Raw genomic sequence first — 25,906 nt, forward strand, 5'->3', positions numbered from 1 at the left:
TTTGATTAGACTCAGGATAGCGAGAGGTACTTCTTAACCAAAGGGGAGATTGGTATCAGCATAGAAGGAAGAGCAGCTAAGAATTTTGCAGACTTAAATGCCTAATTAGTAGCCATCGAAAATACTGCAGTCAGGGTGGCTAGGTGGTGCAGTGGATAGAGCACCAGCCCTGGAGTCAGGAGTACCTGAGTTCAAATCTGGCCTCAGACACTTAATAATTACCTAGCTATGTGGCCTTGGGCAAGTCACTTAACCCCATTGCCTTGCAAAAACCTAAAGAAGAAAGAAAGAAAGAAAGAAAGAAAGAAAGAAAGAAAGAAAGAAAGAAAGAAAGAAAGAAAGAAGGAAAGAAAGAAAGAAAGGAATGAAGGAAGGAAGGAAGGAAGGAAGGAAAAGAAAGAAAGAAAGAAAGAAAGAAAGAAAGAAAGAAAGAAAGAAAGAAAGAAAGAAAGAAAGAAAGAAAGAAAGAAAGTTTGTGAGGAGTTGTTTGCAGTTTGTGAGGAGCTATGGAGGCCATATAATCATCCTACAGTAGACCATGGAATCATGGGAATTCCTGTAGAGGATTACCTTTTTATTTACTTTCATTTCAAGATATACCACATTTTTGCCTATGTTATAGAACGTATCAACTTACTTCAAATGAATGATCCAAATATATGTCATATGTATATGCCTATTAATGTTGCAGGAAACACAAAAGGATACTGGAAATCTCTATAATAGTGATGGTGTCCAAGGGGGTAGGGAGGGTAGGAGAGTAATTGAGGAGTTGAAAGTTGCCAAGAAATAGCAAAGAAAGGGATGAAGAAGTTTAGACATGAGCAGTAATTTATCTAAAAGATAAACATCATATGGTATGTTCTGAAAAAAAAATGCTAGTTTATAGAAATTCTGGGTAAAGTTCAAAGATGTGATGGAATGTGATTTGAGCAACTTCTTGAAAATAAGATAACTTAGGCTCAGACATACATGAAGAAGTAGAGATCCTTGGTGACCAAAGAGGTTTTTATGAAGGACTCTTTGAAGGACACAATTTTTAGTCAATGAATTTAACTCACTGTAATGCATTGATGTTACAGCCAGCAAACTGGTACTAAATATACACTAAATATATATATATATATATATATATATATATATATATATATATATATATATATATATATATATGTATATGTATATATGTAGTATCCAAAATACATCCACCCTTGGTCCATAGCCTGGACTAATCCTGGGATAGACTGCAAAATGTATCACTGGGTGTTTAAGAAAAACTGTACTCTAAGTTTGTGTAGAAGTCTGTCAAAGACAATTTATTATTATTTACAGATTCTTGATTAGAGATCCAAAAATGGTATTTCCCCCTCCTCAGTGGAATCTTCCTAAACTAAGCAACATACAATTATAGTGATCATGAAACAAAAGAGAAAAATTCACAAGATAAAACAAAAGTATATAGTTTAGGTTTAAGGCTTTTAATTTTGTTTACACAAAACAATACTAATGTCAAAATTTTTGTTCTCTTGAAGAAATGTCTTCTTGAAAGCAATCACTTTTTTCTTTAAGTACTCCTCTTTCAAACAAGTCAAAAAGGAATAAATAATTTTTTTTAAAAAATTGGATTTAGAAAAAAAAAGACATTCCTACTCTTAGTTTGGCCACTCTGGTTCTTGTCCTTTGTGTTGGAAGAGAACCAAAATGATATCACTATGGTGGGTTAAGGTACAATGTATCTGACTGTGACTGAACAGACCAACACTAGTTTGGAAGGCTCTGCCACAGGTTAGACACAAGTTATACTATGAAATTTGGAGAGGGGATGTCTCTAAATTTGTGAATCTCATGTTTCTTTTGAAATACCATAATTCTGCCCTGTTCACAGAGAATTGGTCCTTCATTGACTTGGGCATGCCATACTGGTGGTCCTGTGTCAGTGTTTTTCCCATGTCTGATAATTGATTCCAGAGTTTTTTTGGAGAGACCTTGAGAGTATCCTTGTATCACTTCTTCTGATCTTCATGTGAACACTTCCCTCATGTGAGTTCTCCTTAAAATATTCAAATAATATGGTAGGCTCAATTGAGTTATGCTCTATGGAAAGTTTTGTAGTATTAGGAATTTAAGATCTTTTTCTGAAATTGATTGTCTTCTATTCAAGAAAGATTGATTAATTCTTTGATTTGATTAAGCCCTAGGGACTTCAAACTAGGACATTCTCAAAATATTATTTCTTAATATTTCATAAAACAGTTTGACATGATGACACATATCCTTAATTTCAGGTGCCTCAGAGGCTGAGGTTGATGGATCACTTGAGCTCAATAGTTCTGCTCTCCAGTGGGCTTTGTCAATCAGGACTCCACACTAAGCTTGGCATTAATATAGTGAACCTTAAGAAAGGAGTTGAGCTTGTGGATCCAGGTTGCCTAAGGAGGGGCATATCAGCCCAGATCAGAATGGGAGCAGCTCAGAACTCCTATTATGATCACCAGGGGGATCAAGTTCATGAGTAGCCCCTGCATTTCCAGCTGAATATGAAGACCTATTCTTTTAAAAAAAATTATTATAGGGGCGGCTAGGTGGCACAGTTGGATAAAAGCACCGGCCCTGGAGTTAGGAGTACCTGGGTTCAAATCTGGTCTCAGGCACTTAATAATTACCTAGCTGTGTGGCCTTGAGCAAGCCACTTAACCCCACTTGCCTTGCAAAAACCTAAAAAAAATTATTATAACACAAGTGATAGTAATACAACAGCTCACAAAACTAGGGATTTGAATCCCTTTGTTTATTCAGGAATAAATAAACAAATCAAATATGCTTTTATAAATGCAACAATCATGAGTCAGTTCCCATACCCCTTTAAAGAATATATCAATCATAAGAAAACAAAACCTGAAAGTACCCCTGGATTGGTGTAGTTTTCTTTGATGCCTTATGCCTGAATTTTAGGAATTCATCTTATATGGCTCTCCTGTATTAGGAGAGAAAAGAAGTTGTTCTGGCCTTAGGTGATAGGTTGGAAGATAGATTTAAGAATGAGATTTGTTTACTAAAGCAAATGAAAACTTGACCTGATACTTTAACAAGGTGAGAGTGATTCAATTCATCAATTAGTTAATAACAAACCTTAGATTAGGTACAAAAACTGGAATGTCTTGCACAGGACTAGTATTTAGATAGACTAAGGTAACCAGGTCATGTCCTAGGGATCATCTATAAGTTATCAAGATAGTTGAGAACTAGAGTCATTTCGGAAATTCAAATTGTAAAGTAGTGAATAAAAAATGACCGTTTTAGCTAGACCCCCCTGAGAAGGAATCACATTGTAGGTGGAGATCTTGGCTTTGGCTTAAATCTTGATTTCTTTCCCCACCTCACCTTTATCAATGGATAAGTTTCAAGGAGTCTCTAGGATTTTTACTTCTTATCTTCCCTTAGATTTTCTAAAAGGTATCCTTAGATCAGTTGTTGGCTGTACCTACATTGGGAGACTGAATTCTGTTCTGTATATAAAATTATAGCTTCAAAAGGATCTTGGTAAATAAATTATAGCATCTAAGTGGAACTTCTTGAGTACTACACAAAGGGAAAAAAGCATTCTCAGCAAATAGGAACTATGAGTTAAATCTTTGACACATAGGCTCTCTGAATTTGAATCTCCTTCCCTCTAGACAAAGTGTATATTGATGAGAGAATGTAACAGACTTTTGTAGGAGGATATTTTATACCACTTCTTTTTTTTTGAGGACCACCCAGTTTATGATTCCCTCATTAGACATAAGCTTTGTCAGTACAGAAGAATTAAAGTAGGTCAAAGGATAATGAGATACGTTTAAAGTTAACACCCCTGCTTTTCATCAGGACTTTTTATCCCAAACAGTGAAGTCATCTTGGACCTCTTCAATGGAGACATAAGACCCAACTATACCCATATGTCTTCAATTATATTCAACCCTTTAATTATCCTAAGAGATGTAACGTTCTCAAGAATTAGAGGTGTTATATCTTCCCTTTTAGGGTTGTATACAATTTGATATTCTTGACTAACATTTGTTTTGTTTTTCCTCCCCCTTCTCATTTACCTTTTTATGCAACTCTTGAGTCCTGTATTTGGTGATTGAATTCTCTGTTCAGTTCTTTGTGTCTTTGTCATGAAATTCTGAAAGTCCTCTATTTCGCTGAATATCCATCTTTTTCTCTGATAATTTATGCTGAATTTTGTAGGGTAATACATTTTGGGTTGTAATCCCAGGTCCTTTGCTCTCTGATATATGTTATTCCAGGTCTTCTTATCCTTCAATGTTGAGGCTGATAGGTCTTGTATGAGTCTGATTGTGTTTCCTTTGTATTTGAATTGTTTTCTTTTTGCTGCTGCAATATTCTCTCCTTTATTTGAGAATTGTGGAATTTGACTATAACAGCCCTTGGAGTTTTTATCCTGGGACCTCTTTCTGGAGAATTTCTGTGGATTTTTTCAATAGTTATATTGTTTTCTTGTTCTAGCAGATTTGGACAGTTTTCCATTGTAATTTTCTGCATGATGTTTTTCAGGTTCTTTTTTGATCTAGGCTTTCTAGTACTCTAATGATTCATAGACTGTCCTTCTTGGATCTATTTTACAAGTCATTAGTTTTCCCTAAAAGGTACTTTACATTTCCTTCAACTTTTTTAGCCTTTTTATTTTGTTTGATGGAATCTTGTAGACTTGTAGATTCATTGGTTTCTATTTGTTCAATTCTAATTTTTAGAGTTTTATTTTCTTCAATTACCTTTTGTGCTTCCTTTCCCAGTTGGGTTTTTTTTTTTACTTTTGAAGAAGTTGATTTCTTTGGTCAATTTTTCATAATTTTCCTGCATGATTCTCATTTTCTTTTTCCATTTTTCTTCTTCCTCTCTTCTTTGGTTTTTAAATTCTTTTTTAAGTTCTTCTATGAGCTTTTATATATAAGTCCAATTTATAGACTATTATAGACACATCCCCGTGAATGATTTTTCACTGATTTCTTCTTCAGAAATGGCATTGCTTCATCTTTGTCTGTAAAGTAGTTTTCTATAGTGAGTGCTCTTTTAGTTTTTCTGCTCATCTTTGATGCTTCAGCTCTGCTCTGGAGTACAGGGAGCATAGATCCAAGCTTTTTTTTTTTTTTTTTTTTTTTTTTGCTGGGGCTGGGGTCTGATCCCTGGCTTGTCATTGGCCAAGATGTTGCTATGCAGTTCAGGCCTTGCCTTTGCAGAGGTTTGTTTCCTCCTTTATGTCGAAATTCAGACTTACCAGTGGTTTGTTTCTGACTCAGTTCTCTTTTACCTGGGTGTTCTCAGGGTTCAGACTTTGTTTGGGGTTGGGTTCCTCCCAGCTGGCTTGCTATCTAGCTGCTGGTACCTCTGCTGTTGTCAAGCTGTCAGGACCTGGATTGCACTGTGGCTAAAAGCCTCTTGCTGGCTTTCCCTGCTCTCCTGCCTCTTGGATTTACTTCACTGAAGATCCTCCATGAAGTCTACAATTGAAAACTTCTTTGAATCTTCTCTTTTTCTTGGTGGGATCTGTAACTTGAATGTCAGAGTAGATGCTTCATTTATCTTTGGTAGGGAAAGCTCTGGAAGCCATCTTGACTTTTCATTATCCCATCTCTTCTTATTATATCACCTTAGTAAATACCCCTTTCTAAAAGTTAATTAAGCCTGTCTAACTAAATTGATTAACTGATAATGTTTCAGGGAAATCTCCATGAGCAATTGTACTATAAAGAAAAACCCACAAGATCCTCAAAGATACTCCTAGAGGTTTAACCAAGACTTGGGACAGTTGCCTCAGAGCACATTATAGAGAAAACTAGCATGAAAGTACAATATGCAGGTAATACCAAGCTTTGTAGTTGAAGAATTGAGAAAATTCTTTTGGAACTCAATCTTCTAAGCTTGGCTCATTTTATATATTATTGAGTATTAAAAAGAGATTCTTAATTAGTGGAGATTAAGTTGATGCCAGAATTCATTACTGTGGAGAGGGATTGGTTCAGGAACTTTTGGCAGATATGTGTAGTGAAAGACATTCTCTGAGACTAAATCCAGAGAAAAGAAAAAATTTAGAAGCTATATGTGTATGGGAGAATCTAGCTCTTCAACATGTCCCTCATGTTTCTCTCTTGGTTTGAACTGAGATCTTGCACTAATCACAACTCATTTACTTTTAGATTTTGTGTGTGTGTGTCTGTGTGTTCAAATCTTACCCAATATCGAATTTCTTGCTTTCTTGATTGTATCAATAGGTTTACTCACTATTTACTATTTGTCTTACTGTCTTTTAGTGAGAAGGGGGTCAAACCAGTTAATGGAAGCTTGGAATTATCGTCCTCTAATGGCTAGAAAAGTGACTATTGTTTGGAATCCCTAGACCAAGAATAATTAGGAAGGGAAAGATAGTTATAATTCTAGTCTAATATTATTTTTCAAAAACTAGAAAAAAGACCTTGTGACCCTTTTCCTGTTTCCTTCAAGGCAGGAATCTTGGTCTCTTTTGGAGAGAGATAGAGAAAACTCCAGAAATTTCTATCAGTGCCTCCTTTGAGTCACATTTAGATGCCCTGGACATGCATATTTATTATGCAGGCACATGCACAATCTTACACCTTTATGGCAATAGTGGGAAATTAGAGACATGCCTTGTGGCCTGTCAGACATGGTCAGTATTCTGTTTAGTTTTATTCAATTATTTTTCCTTTTTTTCTTATTAAATCTTTCATACACTGTAGATCATTGGGCACAGGAGAGGAGAGGTTATATATGGAAATTAAAGTGGTATAAAAACAAAAAATCAATAAAAATGTTGATTTTTTTCTTAAAAGAAAGTATAGGGGTGGCTAGGTGGCATAGTGGATAAAGCACTGGCCTTGGAGTCGAGTACCTGGGTTCAAATCCGGTCTCAGACACTTAATAATGACCTAGCTGTGTGACCTTGAGCAAGCCACTTAACCCCATTTGCCTTGCAAAAACCTAAAAGAAAGTACAGTATAACCAGAAAGACCAGACTACAAGATATAACTGTCTAGTCTTAGGGCTGAATAAAGCCTAGAAAAGACTGTACAAAATGTTAAGCTTAAGCTAAATTGAATAATATGAAACCATGTATAACTTCTGGGGCCCATGAACATAAAAAATTAGTAGCTAACTACTTTCTAGTATAATTGGTTTTCTTTGTAATCTTATACATTTCATTTTATATATTTAAAAACCTTATTTTGAGAAGCAATCTTAAGTCCATAGTTCCACAGCTATTATGATTGCTTGCTATTGCCTGTGTTGCCAATGAAATCATGCCACAGCACTACTTACTTCCATGAAAGTTTTTTTAGATTAATAGTGATGCCAACAAGATATTAAATTGCCTTTGATTCTCATTCAATTAATGACCAGCAGTTGTGATTTGAGTAGAGACAGGGGTATAATTGTTGCAAAATAAATCATTTCTTGAATTTTCCAGACTGTCAGACAATGATAGGAGTCCATGACAGAAAAAAAGATGAAGAACCTCAGATCTAAATATATCTAAGCATAGTTTGTACTTCTAAAATGACCTCATACTATAACAAATAGTTTGTATACTTTCAGTAGCAGAGTATACTAACTAAATGTAGAACATGTTGCAATGGACACTTTAGAAGAAGGGAAGGGAAAAGGTCATGTATCTTTGATGTATAGTCTTCAAAGGATAAATAAATCATCCTTTTATTTCCCTAGGCAGCTGGTTGTAGGTTGTACCTCAAATAATTGTACAGCTGCCTAAGGAGCCTTCTTTGGGGAGGAGGATATGTGTTCTTCCTGCAAGGTTTATCTGAGAAATTGGGAAATGGCCAGTTATCCCCACCTCAAAATTTGAAATCTCATGATTTAGAATAATTTATATGTTACTTTTCATGACACTATAATAAATTAGTGGTGAAAAAACCTTTTTTTGGATTTAAAGACTTTTCCTGCTTTGTTTATTTGGTCCTAAAATTCCCTAAATGTTGTAATCTCCCAAGAATTCTGCTACATTTTCTAAAGGATACTGTATATGGGATGAATGACTAACTCAGTCAGACTATGCGTGTCATCATGAGAACAGGAGCTCAGCTTTGTGGGTTCTGAAGGAAAATGATAAACTGGAAACCTCAGAATTAAAAACAACCATCTGTTCCAGTCCTTGGTATTTGCCCTAAGGGCTATTAGTGCCAGAAATGAAGTGGTTCTTTCCAAGAAGAAAATGAATTCCTTGGTTCACTGGTACCTAGCTCTTCTGCTTTTGATTAAGCTTAGAAGGGACCTAGCATTCTCATATTTAACCTGCCTGAACAGGAAGCAGACTCAAAACAAAGGATCCTGAATTGGTAACAGAAAGACCTTCCTTTAATTTGCCCAGCTGAGTCTGGAGAGTCACTATCCTTCTAGGTTCAACTTCACACTTTAAATTTTCTTATCCTTAATCCCAGGCAGTCTAGGCTCTCAGCACCACAATCACTTTAGAAAGTCTGCCCAACTCCTCCAGATCCCAGAATAGAATTGCATGGTTACAGAGGCGAATGTTCCCTCACACTGCTCAAAATGGTTATCACTGCCAAAAGACTGAGGCCATTTGGGAGCTTGGAATATCTTGGGCCAAGAGAAGCTGAAAATCCTTCAATCTCAGGAACTTTTCAAAACTGTCAACCTAACAGCTATTATCTTTGCTTGTTATTCCTGTGTTGTTATAGAAATCATACCACAGTACCATATGTAAGTTCATGGCAATGCCCACAAGGCAGCCAAGTGTTTTTGATTCCACTTGCCATTCAGCAGTTGTGATTTGAGTAGAGACAGGGGTATAATCTTTGAAGGATAGATCCTTTCTCAGATTTCCCAGAAGGTGGCTATAGATTCAATTCAATTCAGTTCAATAACTATTTTTTTTTAGGTTTTTGCAAGGCAATGGGGTTAAGTGGCTTGCCAGGGCCACATGGCTAGGTAATTATTAAGTGTCTGAGGTTGGATTTGAACCCAGGTACTCCTGACTCCAAGGCCAGTGTTCTATCCACTGTGCCACCTAGTGGCCCCAATAACTATTTGTTAAACGCCTTTAGAACATGCAAAATTCTAGGGTCTCAGGGGTAAAAAATGAAATCATCTCTGCCCTTGAGCATTTTATATTCTCCTGGGCAATGCAACATACATACATGTTTGTAAAAAATGATCCAAAATAATTTCTAGAGGTAGACTATGCTAAAAATTGAAGGGTGGGGCAGGTTCAGGAAAGGACTTGTGAAGAGAGTGACCATGGCACTGGTGTTTGAAGGAAGCTAGGGGGAATTTTACAAGGCTTCAAAGGAAGAAGGAAGGCATAATAGATATGAAAATACCATTTGCAAGAGATAAAGAAGCAGGAGATGGAATGCCATGAATGGAGAACATCTACTGGGCTAGTTTAATTGAAACAGAGGATGTATAAAAGGAGCAATAGGAAATTAAGAAGGTAGAAACTAGATTACAGACATCTTTAAATGGCAAGCTGAGATTTGCATTTTTTTCCTAGAGGTAATAGAGCTACTTTTAGTAAGTCATTACGACACATATAACATATACTTATCCAAATAGATTCATATTTTGTATATATGTCTACATGTATGCACTTGTGTACCAAGTACTCAGGTTTCATTCTCCTGATGTAAGTCTCCCTCTCGGAGTTCTAGGGAGTACTTCTGAGGTTTAGAGGGAGAATGTTTCTCTAATGATTGGCTCAAATCACCATTCTAATGTGTTCCCTCTTCACCTGAACTACATCTAGTCATTCCTAGACTGTGTTCAAATGTCTGAATGGTTCTAGCAGCATATCTATACCTCTGAGACATTTAAAGAAGCAGAAGAAAGAAAAGACAATTTTTAACGATCTAGGGCAGGAAGAAGGTAAACCAGGCTAGATACTTGATCAAAACCAGAATTTACCCCAGAACAGTTCTGATTTATAAAATTTCTTTTATGTGTAATGTCATGGAGCCTTTTGGCAGTCTGGTGAAGTCTATAAATTCCATCTCAGAAGAATATTTATAAATACCAAAAATAAAATATATAAGATTGCAAAGGAATTTTATTAAAATAATTAGTCAAAATATAAAAATCAAACAAGCATGTTGAAAACCTCAGCTAATGTTATTATTATTATTTTTTTGGTTTTTGCAAGGCAATGGGATTAAGTGACTTGCTCAAGGTCACACAAGTAAGTGATTATTAAATATCTGAGGCTGGATTTGACTCCAGGGCCAGTACTCTAGCCACTGTACCATCTAGCTAACAAATTACAATAGGATAGGTAGGTGGTACATCAGATAGAATGCTGGGCCGGACTGGATTATTTCTCTTTTTGAGTTCAAATTTGGCCTCAGATATGTACTAAGCTCTGGATAAGTCACTTCACACATTTTGTCTTAGTTTCTTCATATATAAAATAAATTTTGGAAGAAATGGCTAACTATGCTGGCATCTTTGCCAAGAAAATCCCAAATTGGATCACATATTATTAGCTACCACTGAAAAAAAAAAGACCTGAATGACAACGAATATATTTCAATACATTTTGGAGAGGATGACAGGGAGGTATGATTTAACTGGTGTGGGAAGAAAGGTGTTTCTCTCCCTGAACAAGTAATTTTGCCTGTCGTCTGTCCCTGAGTTGAGGGGCATGCAAGTGGTGGAGTAAATCCACCCTAACCTCCTCCTGAAACACAAGTGGCTATGAGCATGGTTAGTCTAGTGGAACAAAGATGAAAACAAAGATGCCAAAGACAGAAACTCTATAGAGCATGGAGCAGGAGATGTGTAGGAGAGAATAATTCAACCTGCAAGCTAAGGAGGAAAGATAAATGGCTTCCCATGTGTTTTCTTGTTTCCCCAAGAGTACAGCTGCTTGGCAGCTCTTCCCACCCTCAGATTCCCCAGCCTTCCTCCATTAGTATTTATTTCCAGAGAAGGAAGTAAAAAACATTTCTTTTGCTTGGACTGGGTGTTTAGGAAGGCCACAGCTGTTTGGGGAGCTACAAAGAGTTTTTAATGAAAGCCTGGGTTCAGAAGTGGAAGGGAGGGAGCTATGAAAAACAACACTAGCTAAAGGAAGCTGGACAGGACTAGTCAGAGCCACATTGATTGACTATGAGGTCTCCAACCCCAAGATATATCCCCAGTCCCAGTTTTTATATTCTACTGGGCCTGAAATTCTACCAATTACACTTTCATTTAATATAACCTTGTATGCTCTTTAAAAAAAAAATCTGTCATTAGTACCTTAGCTTATACCTTTTTTATTTAAACTCATCTCTTAACTTGGGGTCTATGAATTCTTTTTTTTTTCAAATGATATCTTGATAATTCTATTTCAATATAATTGGTTTCCTTTGAAATTCTATGCATCTTATTTTTTTGCATTTAAAACATTCTTCCAAAAAGGGATCTATAAATTTTAGCAGATTGCCAAAGGGATTCATGAACCTCAAAAAAGATTAAGAACCCCTGATTAGAGTGTGGAAGTTTTGACTGGAAGTTTTGATAGGGGAAGGAGACATGTAATTTTTGGATCTTGGAACATTGTGGGGGGGGGTGTTTCAGGGAAAGGAAGTACGATAGAGTGAGCAGCTTAGGACCACATGAGACCATTAGACAACTGAGAGCAAGGGATGGTGCTCAAATGTGGGAAAGAAATGTAGAAAAGAATAACTTTATTTGCAGTGATTGCAATATTTATCTCATGGGCTTGTTGTCAAGCACAATTATTTTGTTCAGTTATATCTAGGACAAACAATAACAGAAGAGTAAATAATGTAATGGAAAGATTCTGTAGTCAGATAACCTGTTTAAATTCCAATCCTGCCACTTAATTATTATGTAAACTTGATCAAGTCACCAAATCTCTCTGACCCTCAGATGCCTCATCATAGAATGAGGGCAGTTCGAATAGATGATCTGTGAAAAGGCTTCTTTTGGTAACACTTTGAACAGTATTAACATTGCCTGTTACTTTGAAATGTTGTCTGAGGGCAAAGAGAAACTCTTCCTTTTCCTAGCCCTTCCTTTACACTTGGCCTCAGAACTTAGTCCAATACTCTTCCTATGTTCAGCTCCATTGTAGTTTAAACCGGCTTGTCAGTTATCCTTGAAATCTAGGCATGATATATACACCATTGTTTTACTGAGAAAAAAATCAATTTGCAAATGATCCCTTTGAAGTTGGAGATCATAAATTTTGCCACTACACCCTCAGGACCCCAGGATCTTATTATCCTACTTGCAGTTGAAACCTTGTACATTTATTGTGGACTCCTTGAAAGTAGGGACTTTCTTGCTTTTCTATTATATTCTCTAGATTTAGCACAGAACATTTAGCTTTGAACATTAAAAAGTAAATGTTTAGGGGCAGCTAAGGTGGCACAGTGGATAGAGCACCAGCCCTGGAGTCAGGAGGACCTGATTTCAAATGTGACCTCAGACACTTAATAATTGCCTAGCTGTGTGACCTTGGGTGAGTCAATTAACCCCATTTCCTTAAATAAAAAAAAAGTAAAAAAAAAAGTAAATCCATTGCCTTAAATAAAAAAGTAAATGTTTAATAAATATTTTAAAATTTATCCATTCATATAGAATATTAGTTAGAAAGGACTATTTTTAATGCTATTCAGTAATTCAATTGTGTCCATTTCTTTTTGATCCCATGAACCATAGCACACCAGGCCCTTCTATCTTATAACAGTCTGTCCAAGCTCATGTTCAGTTGTGTCTATGACACTATCTATCCAGCTGTCATCTTTTCTCTTTTGACCTTCAATCTTTCCCAATATCCAGGTCTTTTCCAGTGAATTCTATTTCCTCATTATGTAGCCAAAGTATTTAAGCTTTGGTTTCAGTATTTTCCTTCCAGTGAATAATCTGAATTAATTTCTTTAAGTATTGATTGATTTTATCTCCTTGCTCTCCAAGGGACTCTCAAAAGTCTTTTCTAACATGACAATTAGAAAACATTGATTTTTCAGTGCTCAGTTTCCTTATACTTCAACTCTCACGACCTTATATCACCACTGGAAAAACCATAGACCTTATAAATTCTGTGAAAGTAGAGATTATTTCTTTCTAGGAATTTGTATACTCAGAACCTAATACAATGTATTGCATTATATTCAGCACAAATTAGATGTTTGTTGACTAAATTACCATCAGATATTCTATTCACTATCTCAGACATTTCTAAGAAAAAATGTCTTTGTTGTTAAGTATGCTATCCAGATTTGTCATAACTTCCTTCCAAAGAATAAGCTCAGATTTTTAATTTCCTGGCTGTGGTAACCATCTTCAATGATCTTTAAGCCCATATATAAAATATAAAATATAACATATAAAATCTGATACTGCATCCATTTCTTGTCCTTCTATTTGCCAGGAAAAGATGGGACCAATTGCTATGATTTTGGAACTATAGAGATAATCTATTCCAAACTTTTCATTTGACAGATGAGGAAATGGAAGTCTTGAAATCTTCAGGGATCTCATAGGACTCCCCTATATCTATAATCCTCTGTCCTATAGTTCAGGTGTTCAAAAGAGTGAAATGTCCCCTCTCTGGGTAGTCTCTTCCTGTAGATTTCTTTGACATTCTCCTTATCTATCTTCAGGTAATATTTCTTTCTTCCATTGATTCTTCTTCCAGCTTCTCATATACCATCTCCTAAGCTTCTCCAAACTACTGATTCATTGATTTCCAGGATACATGGTATTTTGCTGCCATGGAATTGCCATTTCCATGTTCCTTCTACTTGAGGTTCTATATAAAATTGAGAAAGGTGAGCAAGTAGAATGATATGATCATTTGGGAATTGCTATCTTGTGTCATTCTGAAAGAGTAATACATTCCTTTGGTATCCCTCATGCTCCCTACTCCCTAGAAGATGGAACTTTGTGAGTCTTTGGGCTTCTCCTGGTCTAGAAAGAATAGGAAAAATGTGAATATCCAAGACAACCAAGAGGTAAGGTCTATAGCTAATATTCTATAGTGCTGTAAATTTTAAAAAGCAAATCTCATTTAATTCATACAACTATTCTGTGACATAAGTATTATTATTATTTCCACTTTACAAATAAAGAAACTGAAACTGAGAAAGGTTAAATAACTTGAGATCACATGGTTTGGAAATGTCTGATGTAGAGTTTGAACTTAGGTCTTCCTGACTCTGTCTTGTGATCTATCAAATGTGTTTCCCAATGATCTATGCCAGGACTTGTGGTCTAAATGAAATGATAGATTCTTTCCCCCTTCCCTGTCTCTCCACTCCTGATCCCTTGTAGATACTCAACTTCTCCAGATTTGGGATCTAGAGAAGAATCAGAACTCCAGGGCAATGCTAATATCCTTGCAGGACATTTTGGAGAAATTATCTTCCTAGAACTGTCAGATCCCACACTGCATTCTGTTCTTCCTCACTTCCATCTATTGCTCCTTTTTCTCCTTCTTTCCTATTGTCATTAGTTGTTCTATTGCTTCCTACACATCTTTACCATGAGCACAGTCCTCCTGGAAATGTGACAGGAATAAAGGGTAAAAAAAAATGGCACCCTTTCCAAGATGAGCCCATTGCATCAGCTGAAGACATTAGATTTCTGTCTTGATTCAAGGTTCTAGGTTTCATTTAGCTTCTCTTCTCCTTTTCACCCTTTGCTACTCATTTGCTACTCAATTGCCTTCCAAAAATATTTGACTTAGGTTCAAATCCCCTCTAGAGTGCATGCTAAATATGAAATCAAGGCAAGTCACTACTCCTCCTTGGTCTCTTAGACCCTTCATTACCTTATCTGCAAAATGGGAATAATAAGAACACTTACTTCCCAGAGTTGTTGTGAGGATCAAATGAGATAACATGCCAAGTGTTTTGTAAACTTTAAAGTACTATATAAATGCTAGCTATTTTTAAAAATTATAATTAGTAGTAATAAATAAGTAAAAATACATAGATAAATAAATTGTGACAATTATCTGAGCTCTGACACCTCACCTCTTTAAATTTATTTTCTTTCCATGTTTAATGAACTCACAGAATATGGATCATTGCCAGTTTTTTTTAATTCTAATTTATTTTTTTATTCTCATTTTGTACAAATGTTTTTTTACATTAATAAATTCCTAGAATGAATATAGATAGACTTGCTTGGGCGAAAAAAGTAAAGGGGAGAGAAAAAAATTAAAATAAAAAATAATAGTAATAATTGTAGGTATGGCCAGGTGGTGCAGTGGACGAAGCACCAGCCCTGGAGCCATGAGCACCCGAGTCCATATCTAGCCTGGTAAACACAACAATCACCCAGCCATGTGACATGCAAGCCACCCGATCCCCACTGCCCTGCAAAAACCAAAAAAAAGGAAAGAAAAAAAAGACCCAAAATAAAATAAAATAGTAATAATAGTAGAAGTGGCTGGGTGGCAGACAGAGCATTGGCCCTTGGGCGAGGAGCACCTGGGTCCAAATCCGGCCCCAGACACCCAAAGATCACCCCACTATGTGGCCCCAGGCAGGCCATCCAGCCCCACTTGCCCTGCACCCTCCCCCAAATAATAATAACAAAAAAATGTGCTTGAGTCTTTGTTTCAACACCAACAACTCTGTCATGGGTGGATCTCATTCTTTATGATAAGTCCATCACAAAGGTTCTTTCCATATTTTTCCACCATTGCCATTGCTAATCGCAACTCCCTCCTTTGTTATTTCTCCACTACCATGTACTCTATTTTCTCTCTCCTTTCACTCTGACTTTGCTGTAGGGTTGCTGAGTGGTGCAGCAGACAGATCCCTGGTCCTGGGGCCAAGAAGCCCTGAGCCCCCATACCACCCCTTAGGCCCAGAATCCACCTGGCCCTGTGATCCTGGGCAGGCCTTCCAATCCCAGCCCCTTGCAAGAAGTAAGAAAGAAAATGTGTTATATCTGGCCACTCTCCCCCCATGGTCCATCCTCTCCTCCTTTATTCACATCCCCACCCCTTCCCCCTGCTACCCCCCTCCTTCTTACTCCAGATGTTTATACCCCATTGAGTATATTTGCTCTTTCCTCTCCTAGCCATCTCTGATGAGAGCAAAGTTTCCCTCATTCCCCCTTGCCCCCCCACTTCCATATCATTGCAATAGCTCATTTTAATAAAAAAAAATCTTATGTGAAATATCATGGACTATTCCCCCTCTCCTTTTTCCTTCTCCCATTCCATTTCCCTTTTTTCTATTGACTCCATTTTTACACCATATTTTATCTTCGAGTTCAGCTTTCTCCTGTGCTTCAACTATAAAAGCTCTCTCTATCTGCTCTATTAACTGAGAAGATTCATATGAGTATTATCAGTGTCATTTTTCTATGCAGGAATATATGCAGTTCATCCTCATTAAGTCCCTCATATTTCCCCCCTCTCCTCCAATCTCCATGCTTCACCTGAGTCCTGTAACTGAAGATCAAACCTTCTGTTCAGCTCTGGCCATTCCAAAAGGAACATTTGAAATTCCCCTGGTTCATTGAAAGTCCATCTTTTTCCCTGGAAGAGGACGTTCAGCCTTGCTGGGTAATTGATTCTTGGCTGCATTCTAAGCTCTTTTGCCTTCTGGTATATTGTATTCCAAGCCCTATGATCTTCCAATGTAGCTGCTGCTAAGTCCTGTGTGATCCTGACTGTAGCTCCACGATATTTGAACTGTGTCCTTCTGGCTGCTTGTAAGATTTTCTCTTTGACTTGGGACTTCTGGAACTTGGCTATAATATTCCTAGGGGTTGTTTTTTTGGGATCTCTTTCTAGGGGGGGATCGGTGGATTCTCTCCATTTTTATTTTGCCTTCTGCTTCTAGAATATCAGGGCAATTTTCCTGTAGTAATTCTTTGAAAACGATGTCAAGGCTCTTTTAAATTATCTTTCCTAAGTCTGTTTTCCATATCAGTTGTTTTTTCAATGAGATATTTCACATTTTCTTCTAATTTTTCATTTTTTTTTGTTTTGAAGTATTGATTCCTGATTTCTGTTAAATTCATCAATCTCCCTGAATTCTATTCTTTGTCTGAAGGATTTGTTCTCCTCAGAGAGTTTTCTTATCTCTTTTTCCATCTGGCCAATTTTGCTTTTTAAAGCATTCTTCTCCTCAATAACTTTTTGAATTGCTTTATCCATTTGACCTAAGCTGGTTTTTAGCATGCTATTTTCTTCAGCATTTTTTTGGATTTCCTTGACTAAGCTGCTGACTTCATTTTCATGTTTTTCCTGCATCTCTCTCCTTTCTTTTCCCAGTTTTTCTTCCAACTCCCTCATTTGATTTTCAAAGTCTTTTTTGAGCTCTGTCATAGCCTGAACCCAATTTCTGTTTTTCTTGGAGTCTTTAGATGCAGGAGCTTGTGCTTCCTCATCTTCAGACTGAGTATTTTGATCCTTCTTGGGCTCATTTGCAAAATATTTCTCAATAGTCTTCCTTTTGTTTCTTTGCTTGCTCATTTTCCCAGCCTGGGCCTGGTTTGGGGGTGCTTCCTGAGCTTTTGGGACACTCCCACAAGGGTCTCAGTGTGTGAGGCTCTGTCCTCCCTCCTGGTCTGTGAATGACTATAAGCACCTCCCTCTGCCACGGGGCTGAGGTGGGGGGCCTTGCTGTTCTATGGGGGGGCCTAAACTGCAATCAGGATTTGAATGTGGTCAGAGCCCTAGAGTCCTGTTCCAGGGGCAGAGGACAGAGCTCTGCAGTTTCTCTCTCTTCACTCCCCTCCCTCAGCTCAATGGGCTCATGCCCTGGGGGTTCCTGCTTACTGGCTCCGCCTGCTTCTGTTTCCTGGATCAGGGCTGGGGAAGGACCATGCTGCTCCCTGTGTGCCCCAAGGACTGGGCTCCAGGTGCTCGCTCTGGCAGAGGTACCCCGCTGTTCCCCCACTTTGTGCCCGGTGCTCCTCGGGGTACAGCTCAGGAGACTCCCCCACTGCTGTGAGCCGAGACTCCCAGCGCCCTGGGGCTGCCTCCGGGAGGCTGAAGTTCTTTGGCTCTGGAGGGCCACCCCTCTGGCAGGCCGCCTCTCTGATCCCAGGGAGCAGAGCCTTTCTGCTCTTTTCCAGGTTACCTTGAGTAGGAGAACTGCTGCACTGGGTCCCTCTGTGGGTTCTGTCTCTCAAAAGTTTAGTTAGAGTCCTTAGCTGATGAATTTTATCAGAGAGCTCCTAAGACTCGATCCCTTCTTGTCGCCATCTTCCATTGCCAGTTTTAATACATGAAATTAAAATAAAGTAAAAGGAAAAAGCTCTTTATCATTTCCTTTCCTTTCTTTTTTGTTTCCTCATCTTCCATATATAGAAAGTTCTCAAGCACACCTAAGGCACACATCAAATGGGATTGTATTTCTTAATAAGAGAATGAATGGAAGAAAATGGAAGCAAAATATCTTTCTCTTGCACATGATCAGTTCTGATGAAGAAGAAATTACAGCCACAGCCCTTTGCCCTCTATTTTTGAAGATAATTGGCATGATCCTTATTTTAGGTAAAAGATGTCAGAATCTTCATATATCTCTCAAGAATTCAAGACCTGGGGCAGCTAGGTGGAACAATGGATAGAGTCAGGAGTCAGGAGTACCTGAGTTCAAATCTGACCTCAGACACTTAATAATTATGGCTGTGTGGCCTTGGGCAAGCCACTTAACCCCATTTGCCTTGCAAAAAAAAAAAATTCCAGACCTGTGGAAGATTAAAGATCAAAAAAGATGAGAAGTGAAGGGAATATCTGATGGTAATTTAGTCACCAAACATCTAATTAGTGCCTACTATAATGCAATATATTGTAATAGGTGCTGGGTATACAAATTCCTAGAAAGAAATAATCTCTACTCTCACAGAACTTATATTCTTTCAGGGGAGACAACATCTACACTTATATACAGAATGAATAAAAGTGGGATAGACATTATTATCAATAATGTAGGAAGTTCTCAAGCACACCTAAGGTACACAGCAAAAGGGATTGTATTTTTTTAAGGTTTTTAAGGTTTAAGTGTCTGAGGCCGAATTTGAACTCAGGCTCTCCTGACTCCAGGGTCAGTGTGCTATTCACTACACCACCTAGCTGCCACTGATTGTATTTCTTAATAAAAGAATGGGTTGAAGGCAAAATATCTTTCTCTTGCACATGATCAGATCTCTAACAGGACTCATAGTTTGCCTACAATAAACCCTAGACAGTATATTAATAATAAATATAAAATAGTTATTAGGGAAGGAAGGCATTAGCTGTTTGAGGAGGTTAGGAAAAGTTGGATGTTAAGTTGCCTATTGAAGAAAAAGAGGTACCCTATGAGGAAGAAGTGAAGTGGGAGAGGGAAGGGCACTGATACAATGACAGAGATGGAAAATGAAGTGTTATGTGTGAACAAGGAGAAGGTCTATTTAGCTGTGCCATGTAAAGTGGAAAAGAGAGTACTGCATAGTGTGGCTGGAAAGATAAATTGAAGTGAAGTTTAAGAAAACAGAGCTGGTTTGTTCAAATAGAAGCAGGCAGCCTAACTCCTGCACACCTGCTCTGGCAAAATAAGTACTCAATTGCACTAGGCAGAATAACGATCAAGAAACTAAAATGACTTCTTCCATCCCATAAAAATGTTTGCCAGAAGCCCCTAGGCAATGGGAAAAAGTTCCCCATCAGAAAAGCCAGCTCAATCCTAAGCAGTCAGGTAACACAGTGGCTAGAGCACTGGATCTGGAGTCAGGAGAACTTGAGTTCAAATCCAACCATAGATACTAACTAGTTGTGTGATTCTGGGCAAGTTACTTAACATCTGCCTCAGTTTTCCCAACTGTAAAACCAGAATAATTATAGGGTCTACCTACCTCCTAGGATTGTTATGAGAATAAAGTCAGATAATATTTGTAAAGCACTTAGCACAGCATTTGGCTTATGAAATGTTTGTTGTCTTCCCTTCTCTAGACAAACATGAAGACAGATCAGAGAGACGGCAGAGATGTCTGTCTGTCTGTATGTAGTGTGCAAGGCTCTTTGTCTAGAGGCAGCAAGAGCAGAAAGTTCCCACAAGAAAGCCTCAGGGTGCCTGGAAACCCATAACATGGATTTTGGAAGCCACCAGAAACCAGAGTTCACAGCAATACATTCCACACCCAGGGTCTTCAAGGTACCTAGTATTCTGTGCTGAAATGATATAGATCTCAAAAATGAGGGTGGGTTGGGGTGTTAAAAAAATATCAGTGTTCATATTATGGGTTCTCCATAGAAGGTGAACATCAGCATAAAAATCCAGGTCAAGACTAAGCAGGGCCTCCCACAACAACCAAAAATGTAGCAGGGAGAAGAAGCAGCTCTAGCACAAAGCCCCATTTTAAGAACTGAGACTGGAGAGATAAATAAACAAAGAAGAATCTGATCATTATATGGTGATGAAGTGGTAAGATTTTAATAAAGGAAAAAGGAGTAAGTATTTATTCTTCAGGACTTTATTGTCTTCAATGTACACTGAAGGATTTAGGGAAAAAAGAGAACTTGAGGCAGATTATTATTGTTCTGATAATATTAAAAGGGGAAAGAAAAGAGGAGAGGGGAATTAAAAGTATAAGAAGGAGGAAGAAGGGATGAAATGTACCTTAGCTTAAAAGTAGAGCAAAGAAGAAAACTATACAAACATGGAGAAAGGGTGAAGGAGAGTTAGTATCAGATGAACTTTGCTCTCATTGGACTTAAGGAGGGTTTACAGTACACAAATACAAAATTTGGTTTAGAAATATATTAGTTTCAATAAGAAGAGGGGTTAGGAAAGGAGAGTAAGGGGGAATGAATAGCAATAAGCAAAATAGACCAGGTTTGTAGGGTATTTTTGGAAGGAGGGATTAAAAAATAAAAAGGAAAATCAAAACCTGGAAACTAAAGGGGGACCATAAATTGTGGAATAGCAAAAGCAAATGTGATATATGAATATAATGGAATATTGTTGAACCATAAGAAATGGTGAAAAACTTTTTTTAGATGATCTAGGGAAGACTTTTATGAAATGATGCAGTAAAGTAAATAGAAGCAAGAGAATCATATATACAATAGCACAAATATGGTAAAGAAAATGTTAAAAGACTTAAGAACTCTAATCAATTCAATGACCAACAACAATTCCATAGTACTTAAGATAAAACATGTAACTTGTGTAAAACAGGTGACTGAATAAAAATGCAGAATAAGACATGCAGTTTTAGACATGGACAATTTGGGAATTTAATTTGCTTGACTATGCATAGCTGTTACAAGGAGTTCCTCCCCTTTACAAATGTGTAGGGTATGATGTGGGCATGGAATAGAGACATAATTTCTATGCAATCCCATGCCTAGCTGTGTGACCCTGGGCAAGTAGCTTAACCCATTGTCTTGCAAAAAAACTAAATAAACACCCCACCCCCAATTCCGAACAAGCATCTAGGGAAAAAAAGAGCATTTCCAGATACAAGGTAGAATATAAAAAGAGGATTGCATAGAAATTATAAGTCTCTATTCCATAGTTTCTTTCTTTTAAAAAAATTTGATAAATTTGAAAAATTTATTTTTTTATTTTTACTTTTATTCTGAACCTAACATGTACTGAACAAAAATGAGAATTGCAATATGCATAGAAAATAAAAAAGAATTGTATATGAAATGATGAAAATCTGTTATATGTAGTTTGATTTTTTAAAAGTATATAATAAATTCAACCTGTGATTTCCAAAGCTGGCCCACTTGTCTCTGTTTCTTTCTGGAGCCTTTACTATCCTCATTTGTACATTTTAAAAGAATGTTTTAATGACCCTATTTTATTTTCTTTGGGGGGGGGGCAATCCCATCAATTGTTCCCTTTCACTACCCACAACACACCCTACTTCAATGGAGACAAATGAACTTTTATCAAGGAACTAAGAGAACACAAAGTCACAGGAGTTCAAAATCAGATGAGTTTTATAGAATATAGACTTTTGTTCTTAGATTGATTTCCTGGTTCTTTTCACCTTCACCTTCACCTTGCCTGAAGTTATCCTCCATATCTTTCTGGGGCATCTTCATTTCCCATTTCTTCCTCTACCAGATTCAAGGGTGGTCCAGGGCAGGGAATGGGCAATACCTCTGACCATATCACAAAGCCTGCTCATTCAAGAGATTATTGATTAATAGTAACTTCAGGATTAAAGAAGGAAAATATCCTACTTGTTATGCACATTTTTGAATAAGTCATGATAGACAGGCATCTTACAGAATTTGGTCTTTATAGTGGCTGTTTCACCTTCTGAAGGTCCAGGATCCAGGATCTTCTGTAAACCCAGACTACTGTCGCCAACAAAATTCTCTGTATAAATTTCAATGCATGCATATCCTTTTGGAGCTATTCCCTTAGCAAATCACCAGGGGGCATACATCAAGAATGGCATTGTACTGCTTTCAGGAGAAAACTTAGCAATTAATATAATACAGTAAAATTAAGAATAAAATTATAAGATCACAAGTTTAGAACTATAATGGACCTTAAATCCCATCTAGGCCAAATTTCTCTTTTTACAGATTAGGAAACTCAGACCCAGGTGCAATGTGACAGAACAAAAGTTTAAACCTAGGTCCTCTAATTTCAAATACAGATTTTTTTTTCCTTCTGTACTATGCTAATTGCCCTTTTTTCATTTCCTCTGCTTCCCTCCCTCCTCTTCATTAACTCCAATCCCTTAATTTCGGACAGGGTGGGAGGGGAGATTTTAGTCACCAGTGTGGTTTAATGAAGAATATTATATTTGGAATCAGAAGATTTTGCTTCAGATCCTTTCTTGGACAATTACTACCCATGTGACATTAGGAAAGTAATTTCATCTCTCTGTGCCTCATTTTTCTCATTTGTAAAATGAGGGAGTTGAACTAAAAAGGTTCTAAGGTCTCTTCTAGCCAGAGGTATGCTGGTATATGTTTAATAATGAGCTTTCTAGAGCAAAATAATATCTGCATTGTTAAGCATATAGATTCCACAGTGGCTAGAGACTAGACTCTAGTCAGGATAAATCAAGCCCTGATTTATAGCATTTGTAGATTTCCCTGAGATAAATGCTCACATGGCAAATTATTGATTCTAACTTTAAATACTATGATCCTCCCTTAGAATCTTATTTGTTTGATTCTTCCTTTTCTCTTCTTTCCCTATTTAATGGCCTAGTTCTATTGCTTTTTCCAATATATTATAATCATGTTTTTTCTTATCCCCACTGCCATCCATAACTATCCAAGGCAAAGCAACTAAGGTTTTGTCCCAGAGTGTCAACCTTGGCAGGAGATTGGGGATGGGGTAGGGCTGACTGATTCTCCATCTAGGGGAAGATGGAGATGAGAATGGAAACTTATTCAGTCAGGCATTGGATAAATAGCAGAAGGCAGAGAGAAGTTCTTTTTCCAGACCAGATGTGACTCCAGATAGAAGGAAAGTGTAGTTCTCAGACATACAGCAATTTGGAATTTCCTCTGAACAGAAAGCACCTGTGGAGATAAATCTCTTTCTAGTTAAAGTTATGCTAGCACATAAATTCAAGGACTTATTCCCTTACATCTAAATTGTTGCTATAACCTTCTAATATGTCATCCTGTTTCTTGCTTCTTTTTCATTCAAAATATTCTGTATTTTCAGGTGAATTTTTCTACAGAACTGCTTTAATATCATACAGTCAAAATCCTTCAATGACTTTCCCATTTATGCTATGAAAGTGAGGTTCCTTAGTTGATCATTCAAGAATATTCATGGTTTGTCTCTGACTTTGTCCCACTTTTTCCTTGCCTCACTACTTTTCTTAGAAATCCTTAGCTTGTACCTGAATGGTTTTCCCCAAGTCCACAGTATGAATTTCAATTCTTCAAGTAACTGTGGTATTTTACAGACATTCCCTCTACCTTTAAAGATCCTAATTCCTTTATACTTAACTGTGACTGGAAATTAATGACCCAGTGACTAGTCTTCTAAGGGCTAAGTTTTTCTATAAATAGCTAACTTGTTCTTGTATGGCATATATTTATTGGACTATGCTTTCTAAGTTAACTTAGTTTTTGTCTGTAAATTTTTTTTAAATTTTATTTATAATTTATGGAATGAACCAAGAATTAAAAAAAGATTCCACAGGAAAATGGAAATCTACTATACATATATGTAAAATTATTTTATAAATATCAGTTCTTTATAGATAATGTTTTTCTTCATATGTCCTTTATATTTAATTTGAGTATTTGCAATAGTCAAAATAACTTAATTGCTTAAAGTCAATCTTAAAACAATAAGCCAAAAAGAAATGTAGTAAATTGGGAAACAATCTTTACAACTAATGATTCTGACAAAGGACTCATTTCTAAAATATACAGAGAACTGAGTCATATTTTTTTTAAAAAAAGCCATTCCCCAATTGACAAATGGTCAAAGGATATTCAAAAGGAAATTTACAGATGAGATCAAAGCAATCCATAGCCATATGAAAATTTGCTCTAAATCATTAATTATTAGATAAATGCAAATCAAAGCTTCTCTGAGGTACCACCTCATACCTCTCAGACTGGCCAATATGATCAGAAAGGATAATGATCATTGTTGGAAGGGTTGTGGGAAATCTGGGATACCATTACACTGTTGGTGGGTCTGTGAACTCATCCAACCTTTCTGGAGAGAAATTTGGAATTATGCCCAAAGGGCAACAAAAATGTGCATACCCTTTGATCCAGCAATACCACTACTGGGTCTATACCCTGAAGAGATGATGAAAATGGCTAAAAACATCATTTGTACAAAACTATTCATAACAGCCCTGTTTGTGGTGGCAAAGAATTGGAAATCAAGTAAATGTCCTTCAATTGGGGAATGGCTTAGCAAACTGTGGTATGTGTATGTCATGGAACACTATTGTTCTATTAGAAACCAGGAGGGATGGGAATTCAGGGAAGCCTGGAGGGTGTTGCATGAAGTGATGCTGAGTGAGATGAGCAGAACCAAAAAAACACTGTACACCCTATCAGCAACATGGGGGTGATGTTCGACCTTGATGGACTTGCTCGTTCCATCAGTGCAACAACCAGGGACAATTTTAGGCTCTCTGCAATGGAGAATACCCTGTGTATCCAGATAAAGAGCCGTGGAGTTTGAACAAATTTCAAGGACTATTCCCTTTAATTTAGAAAAAAAACAGAAATCTTATTGTCTGATCTTGTTATCTCTTATACTTTTTGTTTCTTCCTTAAGGATGTGATTTCTCTCTCAGCACACTCAAATTGGATCAATGGAAACAAAATAAAGACTGACCGATTGCTTTCCATGGTAAGACTGGGAGAAAAATTGTAAAACTCAAAACTCAAATAAAAAAAACCCAATAAGCCATTACTGTATTCAGTGGTTTCTGGGTTTTGCTCATTTTGCTCTTTTAATTTTTTTTCTTTTTTTGTTACTGTGAACTTGATACACATCCACAAAGATAAATATCTATACAAAGAAGAGAAAAAGGACATTGCAAAGTAAATTTCTATTGCATTTATCTTGTTTCCCTTTTAAAAATATATAATGTATTCAATGTATTGCTTATCTGTGTCTTCCTTTGAATGTCCTTCTGTTCTCTTCTTTGTACTCTTTTGAACATTTTGTGGCCAGTATTTTTCTTTTGCCTTTTTTTAGCATCACTATCACTACTGCTCCTCTCCACACCTTGTCCTATCACAATTAAAAAAAAAAACACTCTCACTTTAAAAAAAATAGCCAAATGAAATACATTCACACATTAGCCATCCCCCAAAATGCCTTTATTATTTTGCCCTCTTGTGCATTACTTCTTTGTCAGGAGGTGGGAAACATACTTTATCATCAGTCTGGAGTCATGGTTGATTGTTGCATTGGTTAGAGTTCTT

This window comes from Macrotis lagotis, chromosome 4 (genome assembly GCF_037893015.1).
Source record: "Macrotis lagotis isolate mMagLag1 chromosome 4, bilby.v1.9.chrom.fasta, whole genome shotgun sequence".
NCBI classification, from domain to species: domain Eukaryota; kingdom Metazoa; phylum Chordata; class Mammalia; order Peramelemorphia; family Peramelidae; genus Macrotis; species Macrotis lagotis.